Here is a 19,653-nt window from a genome sequence, read left to right as displayed (position 1 = left end):
TTATGGGATAATCGTCGCGTTTAATAAATACACCTAATTTGGGCATAACCGGACAAACCAACATTATAAAGTAATTATAAGTAAAATTTGGCATTGCAATATTTCCACTGAGGTTTATTTTGACACTACGCGCTTCGTTGCTATCATGTGTACTTGATAATGTTGTTTGTAGCGAACGAAACGCGCAGTGTCAAAATATAACTAATTGTAAGTGGAAATATTGCAATGCCAAATTTTACTTATATTAAGGACTTCCACCACATAGTGCCTAACATCATACAAGATGTGTAATATTCCAAACCCTGCCGCGTGAACGGCGGTGAAATATACAAGAATTGCCAGGAGAAATAATTCCCCTGGACCGGGAATCGAACCACGGACCTTTGTCTTTCCGGGCCAATGCGCAGACCACTACGCTATCCAGGTTCTTTACCGCTTTGCGCGGCTTCAGCGCAGGTTTGAGGCTCTCAACCAGTTGTGGCTTCCTGGAAGTCCTTGCTCCCTCGCGTTGCCATCCTTGATGGACCGCGAGGGCCGAACACCTAATACTATGAGCTTCAGGGGCGGATCGAGGATTTCTTTCTGGAGGGGGCACAAGCAAGGCCGTATCCAGGATTTTGTTCTGGGAGGGGCACAAGGATACCTCGTAATACAAAAAGAATGCAATGATAATGGGACCGTATTAAAAATCTGACATATTTTTGATGATCTGGGGGGGGGGGGGGCGGGGCACGTGCCCCATGCCTCCCTGGATAGCGTAATGGTCTGCGCATTGGCCCGGAAAGCCAAAGGTCCGTGGTTCGATCCCCGGTTCAGGGGAATATTTTCTCATGGCAATTCTTGTATATCATACAAGATATTACAAATTAACTTTTTCTTGGGGAACAAGGAAGTGACCAGCAACGGCCACGACATGTCGGGCAACTAACCGAAAATAGTACGCGGGGGACACCCGAGAAAATCACCACGTACGGCTATAATGACCCGTGAAAGCTTCAACGAAGAAATTTTCGCTTCAAAAATGATGAAAGCATGAGTGCCCATGCACCTTGGGTGGAGTGCTTTTCCGAGGGTCAGGGACGAGCCGATTGGCTGGCGAAGTTTTGAATGACCGCATCCTTTGATATCGAGCGATGCAGCTCCGTATGCAGCTGGGAGGAGGGTGGGGGAGTTGAGGAAGGGGGAGGGGAGGATTGGGAACTGTCGACATTTGCCCTTGCCCGAGCTTAATCGATACGGCCTTGGAACACGAATGCAGGCTAATAACGAGTAGCGAACAGACCTAGCACGTTGCGACCGAAATAAGGAGAGTTTACCCATAAAAATACTCGTAGCCGTGTCACTAAGGAAAGCAAAAAAGTGTTGTGTAGAATTTTAGTTTTTCCCGATGTATATTTTGAAAAAAATATTTGTCGGGTTTTCCTCCGGGTGTGACTTTTTGGTAATTTCTCCCGACGTTTCAATGGTTGAGTCTGCCATCGCCTTCATGGGTTGTGTGTGAAGACAAATTCTGACTATTTATTATTTTGTTTATAAGTAATTAGTAATTATTATTTTATTCCCAAACCACCGTTGTAAAAACTCCTTGAGTGAAGGTAAGGAGCCATTACTTTCCCTGGCTCGTCCTTCGTTTTGAGTAAAAATAAGGGAAATGGGGAAGGAGATTCACTGAAAACCACACAGAAGAAAGGACACCCAATAAAATTTATCCTAACGCATGATGACCAGAATGAGGAGAGGGTAGCATAAAATACAACTTTACATTGCTATACCACATTGACATGGTGCTCGGGAAATATTTATCCACTAGTCTAAAACAACTGATAGGCATTGCGTTTTTTGCATATTCACCAAGGATGAAGTTTATCATGAATAAACAGTTTCGATAAGCCGGGATTTGAACCTGGATCTCCCTATTGCCCATCAGGCATACTACCAGGTAAAATACAACCACCAACACTCAATAGATTTTCAGACTAGGTTTTAAGGGAAGAGCATCTCAAATGACCGCCACTTTTAATGCCATAGTATATTTCATCCTTGGCGCACGCACCCATGCATCCGTGCGCTTGACTACGCATGGATTCACATATTACAGGCAGTACCTTGCAGTGAAGAAAAATTTCTCGGGATTCCCACCGGAAATTTTTCTTCAATCATTACGCCGGGAAAACCTAAAATTTTACATATTACCTTGCAGTATTCCAACTTATCAGCTATAATGAAGAGAAAGTTGAAGCAAATAAATGGTTGCGGCTCACAAACCATATTTTATCCACTGTAAATAAGAAAAACCACCCGCCTTCATGGAAATACTAAATACATTAAAAAAAAACTCATGAAATAGAAAAGGAGAATTGGAAGTGCTAATGTTTATTATATAACGGGAAAATATTGGGTGACATTGATCCATCCGTTTCACCCTGTCACGCAGCGGCCGTAATAATAATAATGAGAGTGCATTAAAATAGCCATCTTAATTAAGTATCTTATACCATGGGAAAAACATGAAAATGTTTTTTTTTAATTCCTAATGGAAATCCTATCTTTTGCTAAACGCCAATGAGTGCCCCGAAAGGGGTTACGATATAAAACCGTTACAGCGCACAATTAACACAGTGATTAACTACACTTCATTGACTTTCACTTCTTTTATTCATTACGAACGCATTTAGTAAACAATAGTTTAAAAAATATTTTAATATTAAAATACTTCAGGTTTTAGACAAACTAATCGAGAAACCGCGAAAAGGCTTATTCTGAGTCAGGACATGCTCGAAAGATATCGATTCTCCGGCGCAGACAAAAGCCAGCTGCTCCAAATCAAGTTTAGCCAACCTAAGCCGCTTTGGGCAGATAAAATGTGGCGTGACCCGAATGTTTAAGTCGCCCACTACACAGGCTACCATGGTTGCCAACCTAAAACATACTGGAAATCAAGGACTAAATCTAATTTCGCAAATAAATATTACTTTTTTGGAAATTTGAACGGAAATTATTCCACTCAGCTTGCAGCCAAGAACAAAATGAACATATATCCAACACAAAATTTTTAATTCATACCGCAAAAGGTACGTCAATGTTTCACTGAGATAATTTTAAAATTACGAAATATCTGACATGCCCACAGGAAACTCATACCCGAGTATGCGAAATTAAAAAGGCGATTTCCCGAGAAAAATGGACATCTTTGCTCCTACTGCAATGCCGTTCAACCTTAAAAATGAAGGGATGGATGCTTATTTGCACCGTGGTAACATTACCTGGAATATGAACAGGAAGAGACTGCCATTTGGGGTAAGCAGGAGGGTCGTAAGCCGAAACACTTACCTAAAAAAACAGAGAGAATATAAATACTTAGTATAAGTTAAGTAGACGAGCACATAATAGTCACATCGTTGCATCGTTAATTTCCAAAGAGGAATCACAACGCATCACAAATTCGAAGAATGGTTTCCAAGCATACACAAAGGTCCCTAGTTGTAAAGATGACTAAATTAGAAAATGAGACTGGGGAACTAATGTCAAAGGTACCCTGAAAAATCCACGAATTATTTTGAAATTGCTTTTAACACCGAAGAAACATTTCCACGGAAAGAATTTGAAATACTTGAAAAGTAGCCTTATTGGAATACCAACCGAATTTTAAATTGAAATATTTCTTCCATTACATATCTACAATAAAAGGCATAATTTATAATGCGAATATCACATTTAGTTTGGAAAATCTCCATACTCAGATCAAGTGAGAGAATTTCAATGAATAGATTACTCCCCCGTAATGCAACCCGACGGTTAGTGCGAGTGATAGGTGAGGGTAGAGTTCACAACAGAGTAAGCAACAGACGTGTGAAATTCAAAAATGCAAGGCAGGTGGGTCAGTTCCTTTCTCAGGGTTATCTTACGCTCCGATGACTTTTTTTTGGGGATTTCCCTGCTAACCAACCTTAATCGGTATAATACTTTAATAATAAAGTCCACAAGCTTATCCTGAATTCAAGATAAAAATCGATACTAAAAACTTGCTACAAAAATAGTTTTGCAAAGCAAGCAAGAAAAATGGAAAAATATTCGCAATCACAGAAACATAAAAATACATACATAAATTCGAAGTCATGCCAAGTAATAATATTAAGTACCTTCTGCACCCATATATATTTATTTTAACACATTAGAATGGAAAGCTTATCTATTGCAGTTCAACAAAAGAACCATCTTTTTAAAGGATGATGGAATATACAGCGGGAGGGACCTGAAGAAAAGCTAGGCCTTGGGCAGTATTCATTGGCGTGCAGCTAATGAGTTGCCATGGTTATTGAAAATTTCAGAAGTTCCTGTCACGCTAGCCAGTCCATCCCCGTAAAAGAATAATTACGCACGCAGGGCGATAGCAACTTAAAAGAATAAAGATCTCACGGCGGAAACACGAAGGGAAAACCAGGTGGCAATTGAATAACGAAACTCTAAGCTGGTATTACGAGATCGCGAGAAATGGCACGCGTCCTGCCTCCTATGGCTTCATAGGAACGAAGGAACACTATTTTTGACGATTCTCCTGCGATCGAGATTTTTCATTTCCACAAAACAAATCTTTACGCTTACGACTTTCTTGATGACACAATATAAAAAACCAGGATGTTAGCCTCGCTTACATACAAATTACATAACATACAACTACGAGAATATTTAATAATACATTAAGAACGATTGACAGCGATATGAATATTATCTGCTGTGACCGGTAAATTACTGAATATATTACTGAACCAACACCAATCATTTCGAGGTCCACATCGCAAAAAATTCTTTTAAAAAATTTTAAACATGCGGTTAAAATTCAATAATTCCAAATGCAAGGCGCACAATTCATGACATTAATGCTGCTGCCTTAACAAGAAATGACCTGATTTTATAATTGCTACACAAATCCTCAATCAAACCACTTAATATAAAATCGATTTCTGGCTCAACGGGTTTAAAATCCAATGTTTATTTCGTTTCATCGAAAAAGCGATTGCAGGGCTCATTACAGATTAAGTCACATTCAGTCAACTAAAAGATCAAAATCAAATGCCAAAAGAAAGATAAAAAGGTAAATTTTATCCTTAATTTATGAATATAAGGTAGTACATACTTATAAAAACCGTAGATAGTGAGGTTGACCAAGTCAATCAACTTAAGAACAATAATTATGAAAAATGAGGAGATGCAGTTCACCGTATGCAATAATAATAATAATAATTTATTACTCCTACGTTATATTTTTACATCTTAATACAATGAAAAAAAGAGAAGGATCTTTAGGTGGTCTCCAAGGTCATAGAACCAGAATTGAGCCACCATCAAGTAACAAAATGTTTGCCAAAAACATAATAATGCAGTAAATGATACATTAGTGTTTTATGTAAATAACATCAAAATAGTTACTCTGGTTACTCTAATACTCTAATACTCTATAGGAGTAACCATAGAACAGGAAAATAAAGAGGAGGTAGAGATAAATGCAAGGTTACTTCTCGGGAACAACTGTTATTGGGCTCTTAAATCATTGCTAAAATGCAAACTTCTGTCAAGAAAAACTAAATCAAAACTGTACAAGACAATAATACAACCAGTAATACTCTACGGATCCGAAACCTGGACTTTAACAAAAAACCAGGAGAGGAAATTGATAGTTTTTGAAAATAATATCCTCAGAACAATATATGGTCCTATTAATGAAGATGAAGTATGGAGGATCAGAACCAACAAAGAGCTCAGAGAATTATATACAGATCCGGATATAATAGCGCAAATAAAAAGCAGGAGATTAAGATGGGCCGGTCATGTAAAGAGGAGAAAAGATGAGTCCATGCTAAGAATGGTATCTGAAAATCAACCCCGAGGAAAACGTCCGCTTGGGCGACCCCGACTAAGATGGCAGGACCAAGTGAAAAGGGACTTAGGGAAGATGAGAGCAGATGCAGAATGGATGGCGGATAGAGATAGATGGCGACATGTTGTTGGTGAGGCCAAAAACCTCCTGAGGTTTGAGTGGCCACATAGGTAAGGTAAGGTAACATCAAAATAAATTTTCAACTATTTCTTGCGAGATGAGCCAGTCTTTAGCAAGTCTCAACATGACATTTGTGGTTTTATTTTTTTTTAATTCTAGCGGGCAGTAAATGAAATAACTTTAGCCCCATGTGAATAAAACATCGCTTATATAAAGTTAACTTGGGTCTATTTGCAACTATAAATGACTCATATTTGCAAGAGGAAAATAAAAGAAAAAATATTTTATTAAGACATTTTTGGACTCTCAGCCAGGCTTTGGGGATTTCGTTCCAATTTTAGTCGTGTGGATAACGCAAATTCAGAATAGGAGAGCAAATTCCTTTTCCCGGGCCAACTCGCACTTGAGTAGATTATTTTGGAAGAATCCGAAGGCGTAGTAACCGTTTTCGTTTCTAAGCTTCTCCTCATGGCCAGCGTCAGAAGTAAAATTCTCCAAATTTTAGCAGTTCTACGATGCCAGCATTACACAATCAGTTATTCAAAGGACAAATTCAGCGAAACGCGACGGCTAAGTATGAATTCCGGGAAAACTCCGTGTGACGTCGTTCTGGTTCCCGCTGCCGCAAGTGAGGTGACCTTGGGGCGAGGCTTTGAGCGCTGATACGACGCAGGATGCTAGCAGGTAGCAGAGTACCCTGCCAGCTGGTAGCGCTTGGCTTAAATAAGGATTATTAAGTTTCTGGAACAGCACTGGATTTTTGTATCACCATGAATATCTCATCGTTCCAAAAGGTCACGCCAAATAGGGTGGTTTCCTATTATTTTTTTATTGCTAAATCGAAAGATTATTACTCCTGGAGTACGTATTTCACGTTTTTAGATTTTTAAATGACGATATCTATTTTTCGCGATTAAATAAGAGTGAGATTTTTACGGAAATTTTCACTTTTTTCAGTTGCCATTTCTAACAATTTTCCGCTCTTCGCCCCTCAACGCAAACATCAATGAGCGTGTCACACTCTACCTCGTGGAATTCGGCTGCACTCATGTCTAAGTTAAAATCAAGCCGTAAAAGTCGACACAAATTTTGTTACATGACCGATAAATCAAGCAATAGTTATGGTGAAACAGTGCTGTTCCACAAACTTTTATTTACTGCCGTCGACACTAGTCGAAAGTAAATTAAATTTTCTGGAACAGCACTGGGTTTTTGTTTCACCATGAATATCTCATCGTTCCAAAAGGTCACGCCAAATTCAGTCGATTTCAATCAATATTTGCTAATAGGATTATCCTTTCACCGGTAAAGTAATCAAATATGCGTGGACTGCCACAATTACGTTTCTATTTGAACAAACGACGGTCACAAATCTTTCTTCCATCTTTTAGCTGAGTCCCATATTCATTTGTTTTCAAAAATTAGAGACAGATACAAGAAAGGAAAAAAAAAGAGCGGGGCGCATTGAAAATAGTGAAGGCACGCCGCCCGCCTCTAAACAGAAAGCAGCAAATGACAGCACAGCACCGAAAAGGAGACGCGATAAAACTAAAAGGATTGGTAGGGGAGGGGAGGGTGGAGGGGGTAGAGGTCAAAAAGACCAAGAAAGAGGGGGAAGAGGAAAAAAAAAGAACCCTGAAATACACGTGTACTCGCTCCTCCATTCATAAAAATGGGGTCACAAGCTTGGGGGCTAAAAGGGGCGGCCCGCGTAGACTCGTGGGATGCGCAGTCCCATTCGATCGTCAAATGTACCGCGATCAGACGCCTTCGCCGAATGCGTTTGCCTCGTGCTCGCGAAAATTGATCCGTATTTGTTGGGTGCAGAAAGTTCCCGAAGAAAGAGTTATCTTTGAAACTAGTACACGGCGAATAAGAAAAACATCATTGAACTATAAAGTTTCTTAGCAGACAGCTAATGTGAATAAATGTGTCGATACCTCCACAGCATAAACGCTCAACAATCGCCCACCGAATCAAATCCGCTCATCTACTATCCCAACAATACGAATCCGCTCAGCTGACAGTGTCCGGAGCATAAACGTTCATCTCCTATTCTCCTAGCAGTATGAGTTTCATGAGTAGATGACGTAAGTTTCGGCACATAAACTAGTCCAGAAAGAACCTCTCATTGAAGGAATAATCGCTCACAAGTCAGTATCAACAAAGAAACACTAGAGGCCGAGAAGTAGCAGACAAGCGGTAACCCTCAGCCTGTCTGCCAGTCCACGATTTTCGCTGCAAATAGCTCAAGAAGTAGGCATAGGGTTGATAAATTGCTATCCGAAAGGCCTTTTTTCAAACTCTGCCACAGTTAATAATTAAGAAAATGTCGAACGAGGCATTATCAATGATTATATTCGAACACGTACAACAACCGATAAAAAATCTATGACAATCGAAGAACATTGAGAATTAAATGCCATCAAAGTTCGATTGATCATGGACTATTGAACTCCATTTAGCTCTCGATTGTCCATCAACAATCGAGTGATCACAGGCTTACGATGTATAGCCGCAGATTGGTGTAGTTGGCATCAGTGGCGGATCTAGGATTGGGACAAGGGGCTATTTATGGGGTAACCTCACAGCAGTAGTGGGAGTTCGACAGGTGATCACTCACAAAGTGACCATCCTATCTAGTGTAAATTGCACGAATGTCACAAAAGAGGATCCTCAAGTCGCCTCTAAATGTGTTGTCAACCACCGCGCATGTAAATGCGTAGGTTTACAGAAGTCGCCACTGGCGTCGCCGACGGACAAATTGATCCGAGTTTCACGGGAAAATAAGGTATAATGTTGGGTATTAATCAAACTTTTTACAAATGTTGATGTGATCTATCAAATTCATAACTCTTCGATGCTATTCCTCGCAATGACAAACATTATACTATAAAACATTAGAAAAAAATGGATCGCATTGCACTCATCACCGCGCCGCGGACATTTTTGAAAGCCGATTAAAATGCGACCGAAGTGGCAACAGAAATCAGCCTTCTGTGGGGTGGCATTGGGCCTCCTCTATGCAGTCCCCTTGGTAAATTGGATATCCGAGGGGGGGCTATTGCCCCCTTTGCCCCCCCCTCATAATCCCCCACTGGTTGGCATTGAAAGTCACCATTGCATCGCATCATCAACGTTTTCGAAAAAAAAATAGGTCAGTCGCACAAGCCTATGCGACGGGATGCTAGTGTACGTGTCGCTGCATCATTAGGGGGAAGGTGAAAAGGGACTGTTGAGGGAAGGAGGGTTTAAGAGAAGGCTGAGGCGAGACAAAAGGCATGACGGAGCTATTGAATTATACGGCGAGGGAGGGGGAGACGGAAGAGTGCAGGGCATTGCAGGGGAAATGGGAGGAGGTTTGAAGAAGGCGCCGCGGAGTGCCGCGGGGGCCACCGTTAGGATGGGAAAAAGGCGGGAGGCAGTGAAAATTTGAACGACCACTGCGAGGCAAGAATTACAATATGGTTGTTGCCACGTTAAAATGACTAAAGACCGCTTTACACGGTACACAGATTTGCGCAATCTGGCGCACGTGCGTAGGCGCAATCAAAATTGCGTCGTGTAAAGCGGTGAATTGCTAGAACACACGCGAGAATGCGTGGATGCGAGACGGCAAAATAGCCCTTGTTCTAATTTCGTTCATGCATTCGCGCATTTCCACGCCATTTTAGAAATTAATGCAGCTCTAACCTGCGCAATTCCGTGCCCCGTGTAAAACGGCCTTAAGAGTGACGACAAAGGGGACTGCATAGTGGCGGCTCAATTCTATCCCACAAAAAGTTGATATCTGCCAGTCGCATTTTAATCAGCTTTCAAAAATGTCCGCGGCGCGATGATTAGTGCAATGCGATCACTTTTTTCCAATATTCCCCAACATAATGTTGGTAATTTCGAGGAGAGGCATCGAAATGTTATGAATTTGACAGATCATAGAGTCAAGCACATAAATTTCGGTTAACATCCCTAGTTATATAATATTTTCTGGTGAAACATGGATCACTTGTCCATCAACGACGCGAGTGGCGACTTTGGTAAACCCATTTAAAGGCGCGGAGAGTGACAACACTTTTAGAGGCCAACTTCAGGATCCTCTTTTGACATTTTCGTGGTGACGCCTCTTCTTGTGAAGCGGTATTTTAGTTGTAAAATTAGGGAACTAGACCAAATAATTCAACCGATTGAGGCGTGATACAGGAAGTTCGACGTATTGAAATAAAAGTTAGTTGCAGTTTTTCACAATTATTTTAACGCGTACGACACGTTTCGGCTCTAGTTGTAAGATTCGTTCTACTATTTCTAGTAGTTTCAGATGATGGTTCTATGAGAAAAAACGCTTCGTACACATTGATATATTCGTGGAAAAGTACAATTACCTTTTATTTCAATATAACGAGACCAACCATTAGGTAAATATAAAATAATGAATTCATGTGCACTATTTCCGAGTATATATATTTCACTGCACAGCAGCATAATTAAAACAATTGAAAGAGTTGACCAATACATAATATTTTTGAATTAAATTGTTCGACAACCCGAAAGTAGCTGCAGTGCACTGAAATATGTAGTTTCGTCGAATAAATGCTGTATAGGGATATAGCGCAAAGTATTCAATACATTATTACAACAAAATTCGACGAAGAATTGGCCTCCACGATTAATTCTTATTCAATACGATATTCTTCAAGTACAGTGAAAGACGATGGACATGTTAAGGAAAGTCCATAGGAAAGCTCCGACAACTGAACTGACCAAACCCGAAGTCCCAATCCCACAGAATATGCATTCTTTTTCGCATCACCTTAAGTCCTATGACTCCACATTCTATCAATGAATCCGATTCTTTGCCTTCTCATTCTCGAATTCTTCTCTTTATCACGGCTATCAATAACTTTTCTCCGATAAGTACTCGCTCCATACTCGACCAGTCTCCTCTTGGTCTTGGTCTCCATAACCTATTTCGTAATTCACAATGAAGAGACGTCCCAGTTTCATTTTCTTTCCTCTAATTCACCATCTCCAATCCTACATACTGCCCACGTTCCGAACGCACCCAGCCAGATTTCATCACCCTTCCTCAGGGCCCAATTTTTCATGCATCAAAACGCTCCAAGTCACAATTTTAAATCTAGGCCTTAGTTCCCCATTGAGTAGATTCGCGTTTTACCCCGTTGACAAAAAATTGACTTGACGTAACTGAACTTATTACGCGCCCGGTCAATATTGCCACATCCATCCAATTACACCACAAACCGCGCATCCATCTCGAAATAAATATTAGAGGAAGGTTGGAGAATATTATAATATAAATGGAAGATAGCCTCTAAGTCTATCGAGAGACAAAACTATACTTCCTTTTTACTGCTTATTTTACCGAAAAATTACAGCTTTACTTATTCTATGACGAATTACGCCAGTTAAAGTGATTTTGAACCAATAGTCCCTCTTATTTAGTCTTCAAATCCATAGTTACGCCAAACTACGTTCTTGTGGCCCTATCTATGATATTATTTAGACTCACTCCTGCCCTTGCAGCTGAACAGCTACTCGTTCATTCTAAGGTTTTCCTGTCATTTTTACACCTCCATTACCGTTCTAGAGGCCGCGATAGAGTGGAATGGTCCGGAATAAATGCAATGACATTGTATGGTGCCCAGCAAGGAGATTCCGTACAGATATATTCGAGGAAAGCGTAAATAAACCCCAACCGACCGAGTTTACAGAGAATGCAGTTCCGACTTGGAACCGGCGATGCATTGCCGGATCTGGAAGCTCCCTTCACATGAAAGCAACGATGCACAAACGATGACACTTCAAAGAGCATAAATATTGCACACATTCAAAATTCGAACGTGCTCTGGATAGCCTCCGCGACTTGCCCCCGTTCCATTGTGATGATAAGGACAACAATATATGACACATAGTCGCGCAGATCCTTCTTCCTGCAACATAGGCGTAGCATTTCCCAGCCACACACAAAAGAATCCAATGCGTCAAAAATTTAAATGAATTGCAACCAAAAATACGAGACGTACTGGAGCAGACCCGATCGACATTTCTACCTCTTGAGGTATCGCATCCAAAGTTTTTAATTCTTTCAAGTAACTTAGTTTTGGTAACTGATGAATCAAGTCCGCTATAAGATTATTAACAAATATTTACATACCAAAAGCATTGATGTTCTTCTACCGACTGAAAGGAATATTTAATAACACCAGGTACCCTTTTACTTTTTCTGAAAACTTTACAATACTTTTCTATAAATCGGAATGTGAATATTTTATTGAAACAAATAATTTGATGCAATGCATGATTACATGTAAAGGACTTCAGATACACTATGGTATTTTTTTTACCCAATGGGCTCACATTTATGTATTTTTTGTTAAAGGGATAATCATCGCGTTAAATAAATACGCTATTATTTTTACAATACCGGGATTAGCCGCAGTGAAAACTTAACGGAGTCACCCGCAATACAAAAATCGTGCCAAATTTCCACAAAGAGGGCTGACATATCGGTAGCTTAACTGGTCTGAGCACTCGACTGAAAATCAGAGAATACGGGTTCGAATCCCGGTCAACGCGAATGATTTTTTTCTCTGCGGAATTAAAAAAATATTATTAAGTAGTAAATGAAATCACTAATATCATACAGTTGCCGCTGTACGTACAGAGGAGCACGAACTCGAACAAAAATTATTTGCAGAATGCCAAGTAGGTAACTATGCATAAAAAACGAAGTCCATATGCCACCACTTTTAGTCTCCAACATACTCCTCCCTCCCCTCGGTTGGAGAACTAGGCCACGTGTGACAGCCGTCGGCAGGGCTCCACACATGCAGTACCCCCTCGGTCCGGTTATTGAAGAGTCGGCGCGCTGGGGGTTGCCGCAGGGACTCGAGAGGGGTGGACAGGATTCACGTTGGTGGGGGCCAAGGCCGTAGCCAGGGAGGGATCAAGGGGGACTGATCCCCCTCCGAAATGAAAAAAAAAATTAAATGGATACTTTATGCTCGCTTGGTGCTCACACGACGATATTATATAGCAGCGCAGGGACATCTAGTAGTCCAATGCGACTTAAGTCAATAATTATCTAAGCGAATTTGTAGGTGCAGTGTGTGTAGTTGTAGTGCAGCGTGTGAAATAATAGTGCTGTGAATTAGTAGAGAGGTGATTGACTTATGCACCTCCTGAGGGACCGCAGAATTGACATCGACACCGAGGAGTTAATGCATTTGGTCGTTGCAAAAAAAGCTAGAAGGCTAAATTCAATTTTATAATTATATTTTTATATTTTCATTTAAGGGTTTATAATAAATATGTATATTTAACCGTACACGCTATTTTATTTATCTTATAAAAATAATTTTATTCTTGTCTACTATTCCATAAACCCCCCCCGAAAATATTTTCTGGCTACGGCCTTGGTGGGGGCAAAGGGGTAGGGGGCTTATCCACCGGTGCATCCACTTTGGAGAGGCGGGGCGGAACTAGAATACGGTAAAAAGAGATGAGGAGGAATGGAGCACAGAAGCGGGCCGACCCCGTGGAGTACCCTCAGGGTTTTGGAGTGCCGGTATGAGGGAACTGGAGGAGTTGCCACGTCCTCGAGAAATCGATTGACGCTCTCCCTGGAAGCATTCCTCCTGCCTCCATGTGACTCGAAACGTCATCAAAATTAGGGTGGGAGGCTCAGGTGGGGTGGGGACTGTACGAGCTCTTCTCGCAGAGGGGATAAGTTGGACTGGTCGCCATTCGTGACGTCACGGCGAACTCGTCCATGATAAAAGCTACATATCGATGGCTAAGTTCTAAGTCTAAAGGCCTGTTTACACGGCACATTAACACGTACGAGTTAATGTACGTTTGCGTGAATGATTTTTGTGGACCGAAACGGAACATGTAAGAATGCATGAACCAAATTAGAACAGGTTCTATTTTCTGTGCATGCATTCGCACAAGTTGGGTGGTTACACGGTGCATTTTGGCGTTCATTCTCGCGTTCATACATTTAGACATTAACCCGTACGTGTTAATGCAACGTGTAAACAGGCCTTAACAACACGTATCGCAAAATTTGGCCAGCCTGAGTTAATACTTCTAATACTGTTCTTAAAAAATAAAATTCAAGCAAAAACCAACTCTTTGTTTGCAAATGTATACTTATTTTTCAGTTTTATGTACTTTTGGTTTTTAATTTCAATTAAAGTTATATAGAATTGAAATAATAAATCGTTTTTGCTCTCCTGAAAAGATACTATTTTTGAAATACGTGTTGTTACAACTTAGCCATCGACATGGTATTTTACACTCAATATAAAACTACACTAACGACCATGGTTTAGAGGTTCTATGTCATTTTCATGGTCAAATGACATAGAACATCGAAAACATGGTCGGTGGTGGAGTTTTATATTAAAGTGTGAAAATTACCATTTTCAGTTTTGATAATAATGGATATATTGCATTTCCACCAAAAGCCTGAAACGATTCTATACGACAGATACAGTTTCGTCAAGGAAGTCACATTCTTCATACTCTCCCTCTACCAACAAAATTTTAAGTACTGCTCTCCGGCGCAACTCAGTTAATAAGCTACGACAGTGATTAGATGGTTTAACAGGGTTCCCGCTCTAACTACATTATAAAATTCACGGTTTTTTTCCAGGTTTTCACTGTCTAAATGTCATCAAACTCACGGTTTGTAGATAAGGCATTTTAGGCAGAAATATTGATCACGCAACAGTCATCGGCCGTACGTTAACTACAAATGTAACAAACACAACAGATGCCTTGAATGCAAATGCAGCAATGACAGTGCTATGACGTCTCTTATGACGTCACCTATCGTTAGCAAAATTCATGTCCGGCTGAGGGGTGTGAGTGGGAAAATGGAGAGAGCAAGGTGGCAGGGAAGTGAAGAAGTGCCTGATTATTTGCCAGGGTTAACGTCTTCCAATTGCAGGCTTAAGGTCAATGTGCTGTCATGGCACACGGACCAATAGTTGCGCTTTCGAATACACGTGTGCAGGTTAACGCGTGGACAGTATCTGCACGTGACGCGGCCTTGAAACACGATCGAAATATCGATTTTTCTTTAATTCCGTCTATCGTAGTTCTACAATCAAGTTTGAGAGATTTCTAAGGTTTTATGGCGAAATTCACGGCTATTTCCAGGTTTTTTTTTCATAGTAGACGAAATTCACGGCTTATTCATGGTTTTAAGGTTTTCACGGTTGAGTGGGAACCCTGTTTAAGAAAAAATACTTGATGTTGCAGCACCGTTGAAAAAACAACTGAATCCCCTTCGTTCGAATTCTAACTTATTAAAAACATTAAGAGAAATCATGCCCATATTATACTCCTTGAAGTTAATACACAGCAAAATCTAGGTGAGCTTTGAAGAATACAGATGGGAAAATGTCGTCATCAAAATTAGGGCGAGAGCTCAGTTGGGGTGGGGTACGTACGAGATCTTCTCAGAAGGGTTTGGTGAGAGTGGTCGCTCTTCGTGACATCACGACGAATGCAGCTACGCCAAAGAAGCCAATATTGTAGTTGAACTGGGGCTGTCCACAGGGTGAAGATCTCGCATTGATGCCAAGATCTCTAAAACCGAGTAGATTTTCGTCCATAGGACGAGGATTTTCGTCTTCAGGAGGAATCGCTCACAAGTATCTTTCGAAACGTCGGCATCAATGGATACCTTCACGCGGTGGACAGCCCGAGTTCAACTACAAGATATCATTCGCCAGGAAACGACGAGATCAAAGAAGTAACATCCTTTACATACTACCCTCTACCTATAATAAATAGTAGCGGGCGTAACTTGGAGGAAATCCATAATCGTAGGAATAAAATATTCCTCCTATCCTACCCTCTACCTGTTAACAACTCAAGTCAATAATCTACGGCAGCTTTGCGATGGCTTCGGAAAAATGACTCGATATTGCAACAGTTGAAAAATATGCCCTACTAATTGACTCCCTTTCGTGCGAATTCTATCTTTTTATCAGTATAAAGAGAAATCATACCAATATTACGCTCCTTAAAAGGTATTACACAGCGAAAGCTAAGTGAGCTTTGGGGAATAAAGATGGGAAAATGATGTCATCAAAATTAGAGTAGGAGGCTCAAGCGGGGCGGGGACCGTACGAGATCCTTTCAGAGCGGATGGGTGGGACTGGCCGCTGTTTGTGACGTCACGAAGAATATGGCCTCGTCCAAGAAGTCATATTCTTCCCATTTTCCCCTCTAAAATGAAAGCTTGCAGTGACAAAATCTTAAGTACAACCCTTCAACTCAATTCAGTCGATAATACAGGCCAACAAGCAAATTTTGTTTGAAAACTTTTTTATTTCAATAGCTGATCTTTATAGATTTTTATGTGCCGAATCCAAACCTGGCCTTAGTTTTTTGTACCACCTATAGTTTCCAAGCAATATGTATTTAATATTTAGTCTAATACCCCTATACGGTATACAGGGAAATCAATGAAACACTCTGTTACATCATAAAATTGTTTTTATTTACTGTTCACAACATCGTGATAAAATTGTTTGTATTTACTACAGCGTGATAATACAGGGTTCACTTGTCAACTGGAATTGGTCTACATTTTCTTTCCCTTTTTTCCTTGAAGCTTCTTGTGCAGCTTTTTGTGCGATGAACTGCTTGCTGAACTTCTCGGTGAAGTACCAACAGTAATTCCCATTATCTTCGTTCATTAGACCTACTTTTTCAATTTTATTATAACTATAAAAAAACTGTTAAATTCTATAAATATTGCTTGATTTCTTAAATTAACTGTAAAATGTGAATAAATGGTGGGTGATACAACTTTAAAACCATCATATTTGGATTCAGCAACTTTAAAAATATAAGAATAAGGTATTTTCAGTAAAAAAGTTTTTCCATTGTTGGCCTGTGTAATCAGAGGAAGTGATGAGGTGACTTAAGAAAAACTCGGTGTTCGAACCTTGTTGAAGACGTGGCAACGCTGCCCCAATAATCCTCTCCCAGTTGTACGAACTCAAACTTTTCATTACAATTTTTAGCAGTCAAGTTTTGTACCCTGTAAACAGCATAGAGAGAAAGCTTAGTAGGCTTTCGGGCATAGAGATGGGAAAAAGAGTCGGGCGCCACACAGAACGCTCCAAGAAAGGAAGGGTGGGTCTGGTGACGTCACAACGCGGTTTCTGACGTCAATACGTGAGCGGCTTCGTCAAAGGAATATCCTTAAAAGTATTATTTCTCCAATGCACGACTGGTTACAAGATACCTCAAGTACTGCTTTCCGGCGCAAATTAGTCAATAATAGGGTAGTTTCCTTCATCAAAGAAAACGAAAGGCATTGATTGCGATTCGTTACCCACCATTAGTGTATTCATAATACACAAATTATTTGGTTTTTGAAATACCGGTTTAGACGAATGGCAAGGGTCAAATTTTATCCTCATTTGAAAAAGGCCAGATTGGCGCCCATGCGATTCCACTCCGCATGACGTCACAGGGACCTAGTTTCTACACGAGAGGATAGGAGTTATGCATCGTCTGAGGTTACCAATGCAAGCATGAGGCACAGAGCTCAGGGAAACATGTCTTAATAATCACCTATTAAAACTGGCTAATGTCGGAAAGTTTTCTTCGTTTGATAAGGTATTAATAAACCTTTTTTAAGCCAAGCGCTACCGTTCAGCAAGGTACTCAGCTATCCGCTAGCATCCTGCGACGTATCAGAGCTAAGCCTCGCCTCAAGGTCATCTCACCGGGCGGGAGGGGGAACCAGAAATACGACGTACGGAGATATTTCCCGACATTCATACTTAAGCGTCGCGTTTTCGCGCGCTTGAAAATTTTCACTTTTCATTTAATCGCGAAAAATAGATGTTGTCATTTAAAAATCTAAAAGCGCGAAATACGTACTCCAGGAGTAATAATCTTTCGATTAAGGCAATAAAAAAATAATAGGAAACCACCCTATTCACGGTAGTGATGGCTGAGGATGAAACGTCGGAGTTACAAAACTGTCGACGCTATGGCAACACAGCCCCAGTAATCGTCACTCCGTCGTTCAGTGCCTAACTTTTCACACAAAATTTACAACCTACTCCTGATTGAAAGAAGATTGGAAAGCGACTATACATTTTATTTAAAGGCAGTAACGAATTGGATACTTAAGTATGATGATGTTGCGCACTTCTTTGATTATTTCCATAAATGTAAGCGTAAGACGTATAAAAATAGTTATGAAATCTCGGTTCAAATTATGAAATATGCATATTTGGTTTATTCGTTTCATATTATACTACCGCGTTTTGCTGAAATACGCTTCATTATTATGTTTCGGCTAATACTTTTCAGCTAACGTGCTCTGTAAGGCTTTGCCCTACTTTTTGCTGAGATAAATGTGAGCGGAACTAGTAACGGGGATTTTATCACTATTCTCGCACGAAAAATATTATTTGGTTACCCCTGCAGGTCTTATCTTTTACCATCAATGTAAACGAGGATAACGTTTCATCTATGAACATAGTTTATTACCATTTAATACCGTTTCTAGTGATCATCCCTACTCGCTGCAACTTACAGGTGGTACCTAGGGGAATCTTAGTCAGCTTTTAAACATACAGATAAACTCAAAATGTCTTAAAAATTAGGCTGGGAGAATCAGATGGGGCGGGAACCATACGTGATGCTTTCACATGGGAAAGGGGGTGTGGTCGCTGTTCGTGACGTCATGACGAGTACGGCTTCCAGGAAGAGGTCATGTCCTTCCAATTATTCTCCCCCAGATGAACAGCTTGCTTAAAAAAATCAAAAAAACTTCTCCACGACACAATTTCACAATGTCCTACGGTATCTAAAGCTCTAGGGGAACCGTTGGAGATGTAACACTGATAAGGATATGGCAACACTGTCACCACAATCGCTTTCCTGCTGTGAGAATCATGGTGATACTTCGATGCTAAATCTATACCTACTTCACAATGGCTCTAGGTTGCAAAAAACAGCTGGATGAGTGAAAAAATATTTTTTTTCGAAAATTTACGAATTTTCTATCTTTCTCACGCGACGGGCTCAGTTGTGGCATGAGCATACGTGATGCTATTCGGAATAAAAGGGTAGAGCTACTGATTTATGCAGGACACACCGATAATGGTTTCATCGAAGACGACATTCTCTCTATATCGCCCCCAAAACGTAGACGAATGCTCACAAAACATAAACCATCATTAATGTAGCCCAGCCAAGAAGTCAAAGTATCGTTAACATAACATATCAGATGACGTGATTACACCGTTTGCGACATGGCAAGGATTTCTTAACAACCTTATCTCTCTTGCGAATTTCAACGTTTCATTGCCTTTCTTTACAGTCATTTCTCACAAATACATCGCCAGAGTAGGTAATTAAGAAAGGATGTTATATTGCAAAGCTCACAGATACTCTGCAGCCAAAAACGATCCTCGGGGTTAAGACAACACAAAGATTATTTCAAGAGTTTTCCCTTTTATATTCACATAATTCAAAATGAGCTCATTAATTAAAGGTACTACATGTAAAGCCTCAAATTCAAAGGCATGGTTAAAAAATTATTTTGCAGCATCAAGGTGATCCTCCAATGGAAGATCTCCATGTTATGCCACCAA

At 40.4% G+C, this 19,653-nt stretch overlaps 1 protein-coding gene and 1 non-coding gene across 3 annotated transcripts in view; one reads left to right on the top strand and one right to left on the bottom strand.

The window, feature by feature from the left end:
• The window catches only part of LOC124168477 (DNA-directed RNA polymerases I, II, and III subunit RPABC3), a 595,544-nt gene that overhangs the window by 240,797 nt on the left and 335,094 nt on the right, over positions 1-19,653 (bottom strand). The gene's annotated exons all lie outside the window — the stretch shown is intronic.
• Trnas-gga lies at positions 747-819 on the top strand. Its single transcript has one exon. It is a non-coding gene; the product is annotated as a tRNA-Ser (tRNA).

This window comes from Ischnura elegans, chromosome 11 (assembly GCF_921293095.1).
Source record: "Ischnura elegans chromosome 11, ioIscEleg1.1, whole genome shotgun sequence".
Taxonomy (NCBI): Eukaryota; Metazoa; Arthropoda; class Insecta; order Odonata; family Coenagrionidae; genus Ischnura; species Ischnura elegans.
This window is presented reverse-complemented; position numbering and strand designations above follow the sequence as displayed.